The 14290-nt window shown below is 47.4% G+C and overlaps 1 protein-coding gene across 4 annotated transcripts in view; it reads left to right on the forward strand.

Annotated features, from left to right (window-relative positions):
• The window catches only part of UBR3 (ubiquitin protein ligase E3 component n-recognin 3), a 1605611-nt gene that overhangs the window by 1109023 nt on the left and 482298 nt on the right, over nucleotides 1-14290 (forward strand). The gene's annotated exons all lie outside the window — the stretch shown is intronic.

Below are 14290 nucleotides of genomic sequence, written 5' to 3' on the forward strand. Positions count from 1 at the left end.
AGGCGCTTAGCCCACCTTCAGTGCCAGCGACAAGATCCTCGCCCATCTCCTGCCTTGATGCAGGAGAAAGAACCTATTGTTTTGTCAGGCTCAGAAGCAAACATGACATGACCTTGACCAAAGTTACACCCGCTAGAGACTTGGCGCAACCGATCCAACCTCTTTCTGGCTCCGCTAGAGAACTCTGCCTTTAACTAGAATGCGTCACATTCCTTCAACTTCAAGCTCACAACAGAGCATGGATATGAAAATGACAGGGATAATAACCTTGTTATTATGATTAGGTCAATCTTTTCATGGACCTTCAGGGTGCCAGGCACTAGTAACTTCCTCCGATATTGGTTTAACTCACCCCCAACACAGATGAAGCAGGTTCTTTTGCTGTGGTTACCAGAAGGGCTGCTGAAATTCCACATCTATATCTCCCGCCATTTGAATTAAAGACTAATGTCCTGATAGAAGTTCTGCTACCTGGGCAGACTTACCTAGAACCACTTCTCCCTTTTAATTAGGCCCTGATGGGCAATTGGACCAAACCTTGCCCTTGCCTCCCATTCATCAGATAGGCTGCCAGAAGACACAGGGCCTGCCTCTGGTGATCCTCATTTCCTCATTCAGCACCCTACACTTGAAAGCTTTTTGGTACAGATGCCCACGAAGAGGCTCAATTCTAGCTCATTCCTTACTACCCCTCCCTATAGAGATCAAAACACATGGAGGCATTCGGGAAACTAGTGTTTTTCTCAGCCAGCCTCGCTCTTCACTCAGTAACTGCGAGTTGCCTCCTTGGATGATGCTCACACGTGGTATGGGATATGTTTAGCGGGATCTTGCCTACAGTCCTTGAAGAATATGACACCAACCTGTACAGTCATGTGTTTGGTTCTGTTGGAATTTCTTCAGACGTTCAGTTAACTTAAGTAAGTGGTTAATGAAGTCACCCGGTATCTACAAAATAAGTATTTCTAGGACACACAAGATGAAAAAAAAATTTTTTGAGTACGTGTTTCGAGCTAACGTAAAACGGCTAATTGAGGAGTAATAATCCATATGGTACTCCATGTATTTCAGAAATACAAAAGTGCTTGTGCAGTGCATAAGCGTGAAAACAGAGATAAAGATAGAAACAGATGGTCAATTCCTATGATTTCTTGTGGAGGCCTGACAATATGAATAGAATATAGTCTCTTAATTTCCTGTATTTATCCAACTGGATATTATGGTGCAAGGCAACTATTAGATCTGTTGACATTTCATCCCTTTCACTATTCGTGTGTTGTGTAAATATCAATGATAAGGGTCTTGGTCAAGATTATAGAAAATGAAATGTACAATAGATTTTTTTTTTTTAATAAACAAATTTTATTGCTTTTAAAGAGAAAACAGGTAAAGTACACAAGTAACATACAAGCCTTGGTCTGTTTGTTACCGACTGGATGTTCAACTCTAATCTGACACTTCTGTACCTGGGGTACACAGGAATTTCCAAAATTTCATAGTTTGATATTACAGAGAAAAAGGAAGGAGCATGCGCGCACATTCTTTTGAGCCCCTTTAGTCTAGCAATCCCGTCCATTTCCCCCAAATCTTCTCATATTTATGGGGGCATCCCCTTGAATCATACACCACTTTTTCTTGGTCCGCACATCAGTCCACCCCCTGTCTCCATTTCAGAAGGGAGGGGCCCCTGGCGGTATTCCAAGCGGCCGCAAATTCTCTCTTGGCCACCATCGTCGCTGCTCCGACCAAAGTTCTGTCCGCTCTAGACCCTTCCAAGTCTTCCATTACCCCCAATAGTACCATTTTGGGGGTCAGTATTTGCGATGTTCCCATAGCACTGTTCAGCTCATGGTTTACTCCCTCCCAGTACTTTCGAATCACTGGGCAGGACCATATCATATGGAAGAAGTCGGCTTGGCCCTCACCGCACCATGGGCACTGGGCAGAGCAACGGACACCCATCTTGTGCAGCCTATCTGGAGACAGATATGCTTTGTGTAGAAAATAGAATTGTATCGCCCTCAGCCTTGCCGACACCGCCAGCGCTCAGGGAGCCATCAGTGCCTCCGCCCATTCTGCCTCTTCAAGCGGTCCCACCCACTTCTCCCATCCCTTCCTAAGGTGGCCTAGGTCCCCCGGTGCATTGTTAACTAATATTCTGTAGATTTGGGAGACGCCTTTCTTCCCATGAGTGTTTTAGCCTCGACTGGGTTGAATTCTGGGAAGGGGGTTGTCTCTTTCAGGTGCATATCAAGGGCATGCCGGAGCTGGAGATACCTAAATAATTGCTTCGGGGACAATTGGAACTCTTGTTGCACTTCTTGGAAGGACTTCATCATACTACCCTTATGCCCAGTGTGTCCCATTTCCCGAATCCCTCCAGTTTGGCGGTCTCTCTCAGCCAGCTACCGTGCCACAATGGGGTTTGCAGAGTAACCACTTTGTTCCAACCAGTATGTCTTAGGGCCGCTCTCCATGCTAAAAAGACCGCCTTGGTGATAGGCTCTAGTTCCCTTGGGATCGGTGCACCGTAGAGCACATCCAGGATACGGGGGTACCCTAAAGCGTCTAATTCCACCTGATATGCTGGGTCTGACCAACCCCTGTTAAACCAGTCGTGAGCCACCAGGAGCTGTGTCGCCAGGTAATACAGGTACGGATCAGCCATGCCCAGTCCCCAATCATATACCCCTCTCCGGCAACTCCGGGATGCTACTCGGTGTCTAGCCCCTCCCCAGATAAAGGAGATGGTAATTCTATCCAGTTTTCTAAACCATGAGCGAGGGATCGTGAATGGCAAGTTCTGGATCACATATAGGAGGCGCGGTAGGACCATCATCTTATACAAAGCTACGCGGCCCAATACATTCAGCAGCAATGATTGCCACTGCCTAAGATCTTCCCGTATGCGAGACGCCAGTGGAGTTAGGTTCAGGGACCAGGATAGATCCGGGAGCAGCGCGACCCATATCCCCAGGTATTTCAAACTTAACTGGCGCAGAGGCACCACCTCCTGCCAGTCAAAGCAGTCTTGTGAGCGCGCCAGAGGGACCAGCACCGACTTGGCTGGGTTCATTTTGAGCCCCAAGGCCTCCTCAAAATGCCGGATTAGGTGGAAACCTCGAGGTCCGGTCACTCCTGGGTTTGCCATGTATAGCAGGACATCGTCCGCATATAAGGCCACTCAGTCTTCGCACGAGGAGCCCCATTTCCAACCTTGGTAAATTGGGTCTTCTCTTATCATTCTTGTCAAGGACTCAATGGCCAGAGCAAAAAGGAGAGGAGAGAGGGGGCAACCTTGTCGGGTTCCCCGATGAATCGGAAAGGCAGAGGACAAGACTCCATTAACCTGCACCCACGTCGTAGGCTTTGTATACAGGGCCCGGACCAGTCGACGGATACTTGGTCCAAAACCGGCGCGCCGGAGCACCGCAAGAAGGAACCCCCAATCAACTGAGTCAAACGCCTTTTTGAAGTCGATGAACAGGAGGGCTAAGTGTTGGGGCAGTCAGTGTCGCCTTGCGAGGGCCACTTGGAGCCTTCGTATACAGTGACGCGTGCTACGTCCGCCCATGAATCCACCCTGATCCGGGTGCACCAGCAAGGGCATCACCCTCTTGAGACGGGAGGCCAGTATCACGGCGTAGATCTTTACTTCACTGTTAATCACAGATATGGGTCTGTAGTCCGCGCAGTAAAGGTAGGGGGGTTGGGTCTTAGGTAATACGACAATGGTGGCAACATCTAGCCCATCCGGAAAGGAGCCTTTCTGGTCCACTTCTGCATAGAGATTCATTAGATGCAGGACCAGGTCTTCCCTAAACCTCTTATAGTATTCTGGAGGGAACCCATCAGGCCCAGGAGTATTCCCCACTCCCATCGCCGCTATGGCTTCACCAATTTCCGTTTCAGTGAACGGTTCCTCCAGTGCCCAAACATCCACCGTGGGCAGTTCCGGGAGCAAAGTGTCTGCCAGGAATCAGTCGGGGTGCCCGTCCTCTCTGGATTAGTCGCTCGATATAAGACCTTATAGTAGTCAGCAAATCTTTCGGCCTCCCCCTGGAGCTCAACCAGCCGCTCCCCATGCTCATTGCAAATTTCAGGGACGATTCGGGGAGCCTGTTGTTGGGAAATCAACCAATATAGTGGTTTCCCTGTCTTATTACCCCAACCATAAACTCGGGCCGTGGAAGCGCGCCACATGTGTTTGGCCGCTTCTAGGGATAGACTACGAATCTCCTCCTGAATCAGCAGGAGTTGTCTGGTTATCCGTTCGTTCGAGTGTGCCTCCTGCTCTGCTTCTAGATGGATGGCAAGGGCCTCCAGTTGGCTGATTCGAGAGGCCCGGGCTCGTTCCCATGCACAGATTAGGCCCTTGGCTACCCCTCAGCACCACCTTGCTCGCCGCCCATAAGGTCCCGGGCGACCTCACCGAGCCCCCATTAATATTAAAGTATTCGCGTAACGACTCCCTCAAGCTATCAACGTATTCCTCGTCCTGTAGATACCATGCGTTTAGCCTCCACAAGGGGCGGGTCAGCGGGTTTGCGAGGCCCATTCTGAGCCGGACAGGCGCATGATCTGAGATCCCACGCGGTAGAATCTCGATATGGGAAAGGTGACTGCAATCACTGGCTGGCATGAACACCAAGTCTATCCTGGATTGTGTACTGTGAGCTGCGGAGGTATGCTTGAATTGTTTGCGCCTTGGATGCAAAGCTCTCCAAGCATCACAGAGCCTCGTCGATGACATCCATCCGAATAAGCTAGTAGCCAAGGCCTGTCTGTGGGCTGAAGGCCCCCCACTCGTGTCCAGCCCTGGGTTCGGGACTGCATTGAAGTCACCCCCTATTACTGTGTTACCGGGGGCAATTCCACCAATAATCGTGTCAGATCTCCTAGAGTCTTACGCTCCATATTCGGGGGCATATACGTTCACAACATTCATTGTTCGCCCCTCTATTGTACCTGAGATCGCCACATATCTCCCTTGCGGATCTCTCCATTCTTGTCTCACCACCAGTGGTAGTGAGCGATGCAGCACTATTGCCACCCCCATTGAGCCTCTCATGAACCCTGCGTAAAACACCCTGTCAAATCCTTTACGGGTTAAGAAGGGGCATTGATTCCCAATGAGATGTGTCTCCTGCATCAGGAGCATATTGGGTTTATGTCTATAGACGTGAGCAAGCACTGCTGACCTTTTTATCTTATCGAGGAGTCCGTTAACATTCCATGATATAATGTGACTCGTCCCCATCTATTCCGTCTGTTTGTCTATGGACCAACCTCATTATTCTTTCCCCCAGCTTCCTTTGTGCGACCCGGAGTTGATGGAAATCAACTCGTCCTGTGTGCGTTCCCTGCTGGGGTGACCTACCTCTGCTATTTCCAGCTGGTATATGAGACCATAAACCTACACTAACTTTAGATAACAGAAACAGCAGCCTGCTGGCTGGATAGAACCAAACATACCCCCCAACTCCCTGCCCACCCCATACTTCCCCCCAGAAGCATCTGTCGCCCAATACCAACCGCTCACTCCCGAACATAGTGAGCTGATAACTTTTAGTGTCTGAGCTGTGGTGGACCCCTCCATTCTTGCGGATTAAGAAGTGTTACGTTTTGAACATAAGCACCGTGACCTCGTCCTGGTCACTGGCCCTCTTAGGCCAGCCCTCCCCTCTCCGGAGGGGATTCACAACACTGGGCTTCGGGAGAGGTCGGTATCCTCCGCCATCACAGGGTGCTGTTCCCCAGAGTCTCCGATCCGCTGGTCACCTCCAGTGTCCCCCGGCACCCACGCCGCCGACTCCCGAGTTGTCCCATCCGTGGATCCCTGGGGGGAGCCCGATGGTGAGCCGCCTCTCTCCTTGCGTCCTCTGGAACGAGTTCTCCGGCGGGACCCCCCGGTCGTCTCGTTCGGCTGATCTTCTGCTGTCCAATGAAGGCCTGCTGCCGCTCTCCCTCATTAGGGCCCAACGGGACCTCCTCAGTCAGCCACGTCCATGCCTATCCGGGAGACTCGAAGAAATGGGTCCTGTTATATTATGGACCACCCGTAGTTTAGCCGGGAAGAGGAGGCGGTATGGCACCTCCATCGCTCTTAGCTTTTGTCTGAGAATCACCGGCCGCGGCAGAGAGCCTGGGGGGGGGTCTGGCCTGCAAGGCCCGATGAGTGCGTTCAATCGCAAACCAGGGTGTTAGACGATCCCGGGACATCCAGGACCGGAACCACTCCTTCAGAAATGTGGCCAAGGAGGAGGCCGCTGTGTTTTCCGGCAGTCCCACAATTCTGAGGTTATTGCGGCGGTATCTGTTTTCGGCATCTTCAGACCTTCGGTATAGCTCTGTTGTGTGGGCTGTTAGCGCTGATACCTGTGTTTTGAGGGCAGCCAGGTCGTCTTCTACCGTGGAGATTCTGGACTCCGCTTCTGTAATCCTCGCTCTAGCGTTGCGGAGATCCTAGCGTACTAGGGCCACATCCACCCTCACCTCTCCGATCTTAGCCTCCACCGCTTCTTGGAATGTCTGGATCGCCTGGAGGATGGCCGCTAGGTCACTGTTCCCAGCTTGTTTCCCTTCGCCACCCTCTGGCTTTCGGTCATCTTTCGGTGCTCCACTAGGGCCTGTGGCAAATTGGTCGATGCGCGTCTGCGCCGCGGTAGGGCAGGTCTGCCTGTCTTTTCCCATTACGTTTGTATTCTGGAGCCTGCTTGTAAGTTACCTCCGTGCAGCGCTTATTGCACCGCCTTTCCTTAGGTCTCGGGGTCCGATCCTCGCCGGGATCCCTCCAGACTTCGTCTTTTTAGGTCCACTAATATCCGAGGAGGGCTTCTGCCGGTGTGCCTTTGGTTTTCAGCTTCAGTTCCGACGTCCCTTGGACTAGGATCAGCCCTCACTTTTGACCACTGGGGCTCTCTTCCTCATCCTACACCAGGATCAGTACCCCAGTGTGGCCTGCTCCACCGCCTATCCTCCACACACTTCAGTTCTCAGGGCACCCGGTGTCTGGCAAGCTATGGGGGGCGGGGGGAAAAGGCGCTCCATCCACCACCTAGGACCCTCCCCCCCCCACCTCGTCTCCTTCACGTCCTCCAAGAGGCCCCCGGACCACACCCCGGATGGAGGGGGCTGGGGGAGCAGGGCAGAACCCCCCCCCTTTGAAGCAGCAGTCACTCACCAGCGCCCCCGGTCCTGGGGTGTATGTGAGGGGGGGCCACCCTGATTTGTTTCCGCCCACCGGGGCGGTCTTTGGTGTATTTTAGGCCGCCGGCCCCGCCCCAACTCTGGTGCCTCTCGCGCCTCTCTCCGGTCCGGTGGCTCTTCCTCTCCCCTCTGGTCAACGGGAGCAAGGGAGGGGGGGGGGGGAGACCCCCACGTCGCGCAACTGAAGCAGCTACTGTCCGCTGCTTCCTTTGGCTGGAGCGCCTGCCATTTTGCATGCGGGATGCTCCGTGTGAAGTTCTCTCCTCCAACCTTCAGCTGATCATGTAGCGCGGACCGGACGTCTCCTATCCCACGCACTGCACCCGCGGCCTCTCTTCTCCTTCGGGGAGGACCGCTAGCAGCCTCCGCCGACAGATTCCACTGGTCGCCACCTATACCTTCGGAGCGCCCGCCATTTTGAACGCGTGCGCGCCGTCTGTTTTCCGCTCCTCCTGGAGCTGCGAGCTCCGGGACGCCGTTCAAACGCCCCAGGAGCGGCTCACAGCCTTCCGAGGTCTCCCCTCTCCTCCGGGGAGGGCCATCAATGGGTGCATCTTGAGCGGATGACGGAGGGGTCCGGAGCACTACGATAGTGCGACTGCCATCTTGACGCTCAAGCCACGCCCCCTCGTACAATAGATTTATTTAGAGTCAGCTCTGACGTGCTTTAGGAGCATGCCTTCCTCTGTGTCTCAAGCAGGCAAAGGCGTGTGACTCACCTAACTATTTGTGAGTAATAATTCCCAGTAATTTCTTGAAAATCCCCCAATTGGTAACTACTTCTTAAAGGGCCATCAAGAATTCGTCTCTCTAATATAAAGCATAAGTGTATTCTTGGAGTAAATTGAAAATGCATTTGGCTGCCTATGAAGGCAAGTTATGTGTCGGATGTATCTTCAAGTTATTCAAACTAATATAGTAGAGCAATGTCCTTTCCACTATGTGTTGAACTGGAAAATGACAGCTTTTTGCTCCTAATGAAGAGAGAATTGCCGTTAGTTCCTTAATCTAAGTAATTTTTCCCAAACTCTTGTTTTCTGTGGCTTTTTATTTAGCAGCTATGATAAAGTCCTTCATCCTTCAGAGTCATGGTTTTCACCATACTTTGTTTGATCGTTGTGAGGTCAGTACTTTTCTCTATTAAAAGTATTTTATAGGTCTTCTCTTACCAGGATTTCATAATTCTGCAACAAAAGAATGTAAGTAGTGATGAATCTTGTTTTGTTCAAACTATCTAATCCTTTTTTTTTATTTCTAGCTTTTATTCTTAATTCTCTAAGCTCTTTGATTGCAGCATTTATTTTCTCGATAGCTTAATACCATTTGATCCTCAACAATGTTTTTATGTTCCGAATATTGAATGATCTCTACTGATTCAGTTGTTTCAACTATTAATGTTCATTCAATCATAGGTATATATTTATTGGGAATATATGTATGGAGAAAATGTTTCAGTCATAGCATATGGGCTCTATTCCATCATTCTGGGGTTAGACTCTGCCAGCATTTGGGACACAGATATCACATACCCAGGTGGTCTAAGGAAGGCTACCCACCTCTTCCCATGATACTTACAACATACTTTGGGGCTATTTACATCAAGGCTAAGGCAGCCGATAAATTTCCTTCTCTATGTATGAATTATTGAGAAGGTAATGCGTTTTCTAGATTTATCTCCAGTCACCGCGGTCAATTTTGTAGACCATTTGGCACTAAGGACTAAGTCAATGTGCCATCCTGAATTGAGAATATCAGTTGTACTGCAACTATTCCATAAGCCACTGAGCAATATTTGAGCACGCTATGTTCCAGATAACAATCAGTCACATGAGATGTTACAGGACACCAGCCCTCTTTCATTAAGGAATAACACATTCAAGAACACTAGAATTGAAATGATACATTTTAAATATTTATTTTAAAATCAAGATCCCGGTCTAGTGCACACTATGTGAATTGTAACCACAATGAAGATAAATAAGGTGCCAAAAGCAACGGCTATGACAAGTGTGAATAATAACTAACACTCCAGCATGATTGCTTTTGTTAATCTGTAGCAATCGTGAGAAAATGTTGCCAATTTTGAGCAGTAATCTATTTGTAACAAAGCAGAAAATAGAATATTTTAAGTTTCTGAGAGACATACATTTTTGAAGAATGGAGTTCTGTGTTAAATTTAATAGCAAGGTTTGCTGTTCTTGTCTCACGCAGCCAGCTATACTGTGAATGAAGGCTAAGTTTGTCCCCTCCCGGTAGCTTTCAATAGGATCTGGAGATATTCTGTCTGGGTTGTCCCAGTGTCTCCAAGTATGAAGACTTCTTTTTGCCTTTCACCTTCCCTGCTTGAGGTTTATAACACAATTTCATTGTTCCTAGAGATTGTATCATAATGACTAACAAAAAGCGAGACACATCATTGTCAACTTAAAAAAGAAAAAAAAAGTCTTACAAATCAATAGCAAACTGATATATAAAGTGAAGCAGTCCACATTTTAGATTAAATGCTACAAATATATTCTTGCGTGCTTATCACATTGCAGAACATAAGAATATAAACCAAACGTACATCATGTAAATCATAAATATTAAGCATTCTAATAAATTGACTAGCACATGTAACTCCAGCATGGGAATGCCCAGAACAGAAAAAACACAATTTCCCCAGTACTGGAGCTTTCATAGATTCACATGCTTGAATAATTCCCAGTCGTCGAAGTTGGAGTCCCACAGTATCAGAAAATAGCAGTATGTATCATTACCATAGACCCTAATGGCAGTGAATAGTCACTTTAATAACTTATCTATGTCCTTTTTTTAAAAGGACAAAAACTTAAACTATGACCAATCAGATGACAGCACCCTCTAGGACACTCCCAAGAGAGGCTGCATCCCTCAGATTTTCTACTGCACGTCATGTGAAGGGAGTGTACCTGAGCTCTGCTCAGTTTTTCTTTCCTTCAAATCAAGAATTCTGATAACTATGTCTGATACTTCCAAAAAAAGGACTCTTCAGATCTTGCAAGTCCTGTGGAAAAAAAGCGACTGCATGTGGATGACCTGCATAAAGAATGACTTTACTGCCTTTACCCCAACCACCAGGGAAAGGACTGTCAGGTATGTAGAGTCTTCTCCTCAAAGACTCAAGTATAGAGAGGGGAGACTACTGCTGTGGCTGCAGAAATACAAAACCCAGAAAATGACAACTTCTGATAAGGAAAGTGACACCTCCAAGAGGTCACGAAAGAGGGCAAGATCATTTGATCAGTGGACTTATGAGCAGAGTAGAAAGTCCTTAAAAAGACTCCATAAGGACACTCTGATAAAGGAGAAAAGACTCATCTCCACAGAGAAGGCCTCCTCTCAGCCCACCACCCCGTCTCTGAAGTCTGGAGAATTTTCCAAGTCTACTTCAAAACCACAGTCAACGAAAACATCACAGTGAACAGCATTCTCGGCGACGACAATGACGACAGTGAGCACTCTCATCCACGGGAACATCAACAAAAACGGCCATCGATGCTCCCATATTGTTGACAAGAATTCGCTATTAATCGAAGACAAGACCACCATTGACAACAGTCCCTTCAATGACACCACCGTCGACCACAGCCCCGTCAATGACATTGCTGTTGACAGCCCTGTTTATGCCTCAAAATATACCTCTTTCTGTAACCCCTAAAATAACACCAAGGACAACCATAGCAGCGCCACCAAGAGAAGATTCCTCTTCATCAGAGGATGAAAGACCGGAAGGTGAGATACCTGAAAATGCTCTGTCACAGGATGAGTGGGATGACTATCTAATTCCCACGCCATCACCTCCACCCACCAGATTGTCCCCCAGAGGACATTGGAGGGTTATATAACTTAATGGACAGAGCTGCAGCAGGCTTTCACCTCTTGAATTCCATCAAGCAGGCTGACTGTTTCCTCTATGATTTTAAGGAGCAGACAAGAAAATCAGTTCCCTCAATCCCATAATTGATTACATGTGTGAGGGAGGGGGTTAAGATAATGAAAAACCTGGCTACAGTGACTGCAGTGCCGCCCCAAGTAGACAAGAAATACAAAGCCCCGGTAGACTCTCCGGCCTGCATCACAGGTCATCCCAAACCAGACTCTGTGATATTGCAAGCTGCGCAATGCTGCTCCAAGAACCCTTCTGCTCCCATTTCTACTCCACCAGACAGGGAGGGCAGACCTGGATAATGTGGGCAAGTGGTTTTCTCTCATGTCTACCATTGTGGACGAGCAGCAAACTTGCTGGCCAACCTTGGCAGATGTGTTCTGACATCTGCACCCTTGTAGACTTAATCCCTGATGACAAGAAAGTTGAAGCAGCAAAGGTCCTACAAAAAGGAGAACGCACCTCATTTGAGGTAATATATTGTGGGCTGCACATTGCATCAACAGGCTTTCATCAACTAACTATCTAACCTACCCCAATAGAGAGAGATAGCTGCGCACAAGTGGGTATTATACTTGGTCACTTATGGCCATACCCTAAAATTTGTGCAGAGACCACCAAAAAACCCTCTAAGGGGAACGCAACCCCCCTCATCTTCACTCACTAAGAAAAGAAGCCCTCACCATGTTTGGAAAGGGAGCATTCACGAGAGTTCTGTTTTCACAAAACAAGGATTTATACATACACTTTTTCCCCCCTTCTCTCTCATTCTGAAGGCTCTCAGGAAAGTGAGAAGAGAGTGTCGGCGCCTGAGCCGCTACACTCTCTTACAGAGCGCCTCCTGCATTCACCTCCCGGCAATTCCAACATTGTTGACCTTGAACCAGGGCCAGATCCTGCATCTGGAGCCAATCTCTCTCTACTTGTGTGTATGGTTCCTAAATTCAATTAATTCAAGGACCTAAACATTCCCCAGGACTGTAGGGATATCCTGTCTCAAACAAGAGCTGAATCCACAAACAAGACATACAGATTTAAATGGAAACAATCTGCGCATGGTGTCATCTGTGCAATCTGCACCTATTGACAGCATCACCTGAATAAATTCTGCTGTATCTCCCATAACTCACTAAATCAGGATTAGTGCATGTGTCTGTCAAGGTTCATCTAGCAGTAATCTTGAGATACGGGCATTCATCTCATTCTCTTTTCCTTTGCTCATTAAGAATAATTAAGCAATTCATGAAAGGGCTATTCTGAGACTTCCCTCCCTTTCGCCTCTGTCTTTGGGATCTCATCTTAATAATAGTTCTCTGCAAGTTAATGAAATCACCATTCGAACCCATTCCTAAAGCGGACCTAAAGTTCCTGACTTGGAAGGTGGCTTCATTGTTAGCTCTCAGCTCCACTAGGAGAGTCAGCGAAATACAAGCTTTCACAATGCAGGACCCATTCCTACACTTCACTGATGATTATGTACTCCTGCGGACAAACCCTAAATTAATACCCTAAGTCCTGTCTCCATGCCATCTTAATGAGCCAATCATATTGCACACTTTTTTTTTTCCCAAAACCAGCTATTCCGGCTGAGCAGTCTTTTCATTCCTTGGATGTCAAACGGTGCCTCAAATTCTGTTAGGTTCGTACTCTGCAAATACATATGACTGACCAACTTTTAGTATCATATTGTCACACTCAACAAAGTGCTTCAGTCACAAAAGCTACTATTGCAAAATGGATTTCAGCTGCTATCCAGTTTTGTCATTCAAGGGTGAATAAACTGCTTACAGCCAGGGCCAGGGGGCACTCAACAAGGGCATTGTCCACTTCGACTGCTGTTTGCAGGAGTGTTATTAGAAAAGATTTGCTGTGCTGCCACATGGAAGAGCACCCACACATTCACTCAGCACTACTGCCTAGAATCGGCACACCATGGTGATTCAGCATTGGGATAGGCCGTGTTACATCATCTGTTCCAATAAGGTGAGCCTCTACTTATGAGGTTATTATATTACTATCTAAGTATGGTTCAATGTCATATTATTTTAATCTGCATACCTGCTTTTCTTTTCCCATATCTGGAATGTTAATTTCAGATGATATAAATATATTAATTTCTTGCCCATCATCCTCTAAGAGATGTATATATGTATATTGTTTCAAAAACATACTCATAAAGATTGCTTGCTATTCTGATTCAAGCATGTGAATCTACGAAATATCCAGTACTGGAGAAGAAAATGAGTTACTTACCTGTAACTTTAGTTCTCCAGTATTGGTATATTTCATAGATTCACATGCAGCCCACCCTCCTCCCCTTTTAGCTCCTCTAAAGTTATTACACTTGTACTTAAAAATCTGTGGGATGCAGCCTCTCTGGAGGTGTTCTAGAGGGTGCTGTTGGGTGATTGGTCATAGTTAAAAATTGGTCCTTTTTAAAAAAAGGACATAGATAAGTTATTGAAGTGACTATTCATTGCCAATTGGGCCTATGGTAATGATACATACTGCTATGTTATGGTAACATGGGACTCCCACTTCGATGACAGGGAATGATACAAGCATGTGAATGTATGAAAGATACCAATACTGGAGAACTCAAGTTACAGGTAAGTAACTCATTTTCATTCACAGCAAAAGGTCCTAATCTGTGGCCTGTAATCCAAACAGAAGATTTTGGTGCATCTATTACAACAGTCTTTGAAGTGATATAGAAATTTGGAGGAATTGCTGACCATAACTTAAAGCCAGCTTTTTCCTATAGAGACTTCTAACTGCAGATTCTTCACCTATTGAATGTTCCCCAGGTCAGACTGGATCCAGACATTTTTCAGCAGTACCTCTGCTTGTTGGTAGGGGGTGCCATGTGGCTCTACACAGGTACCGTTCCACTCTGGAAATGACATCCAGAGCCTCTATGGGCACCACTTCCCCATGCCAATATCAGTTCCTTTCTTTCTGCCACTTGATGTGGATCCAGAGCTACCTCTTTTCTCTTTAAGCCCTTCTTTACATCAAACTTTACAGAGTGCAAGGGATATGTCCCCTCCCATGACTACAGATTTTAAACCCTCTAAGGAAAGTCACAAGCAAGTGCCTAACAAATCCACATGAGGTTTGCATTGGTTTGAGTCACAACTCTAAAGTCTGCAGTTACTGCTCATCTATGAACCC

This window comes from Pleurodeles waltl, chromosome 3_1 (assembly GCF_031143425.1).
Source record: "Pleurodeles waltl isolate 20211129_DDA chromosome 3_1, aPleWal1.hap1.20221129, whole genome shotgun sequence".
Taxonomy (NCBI): Eukaryota; Metazoa; Chordata; class Amphibia; order Caudata; family Salamandridae; genus Pleurodeles; species Pleurodeles waltl.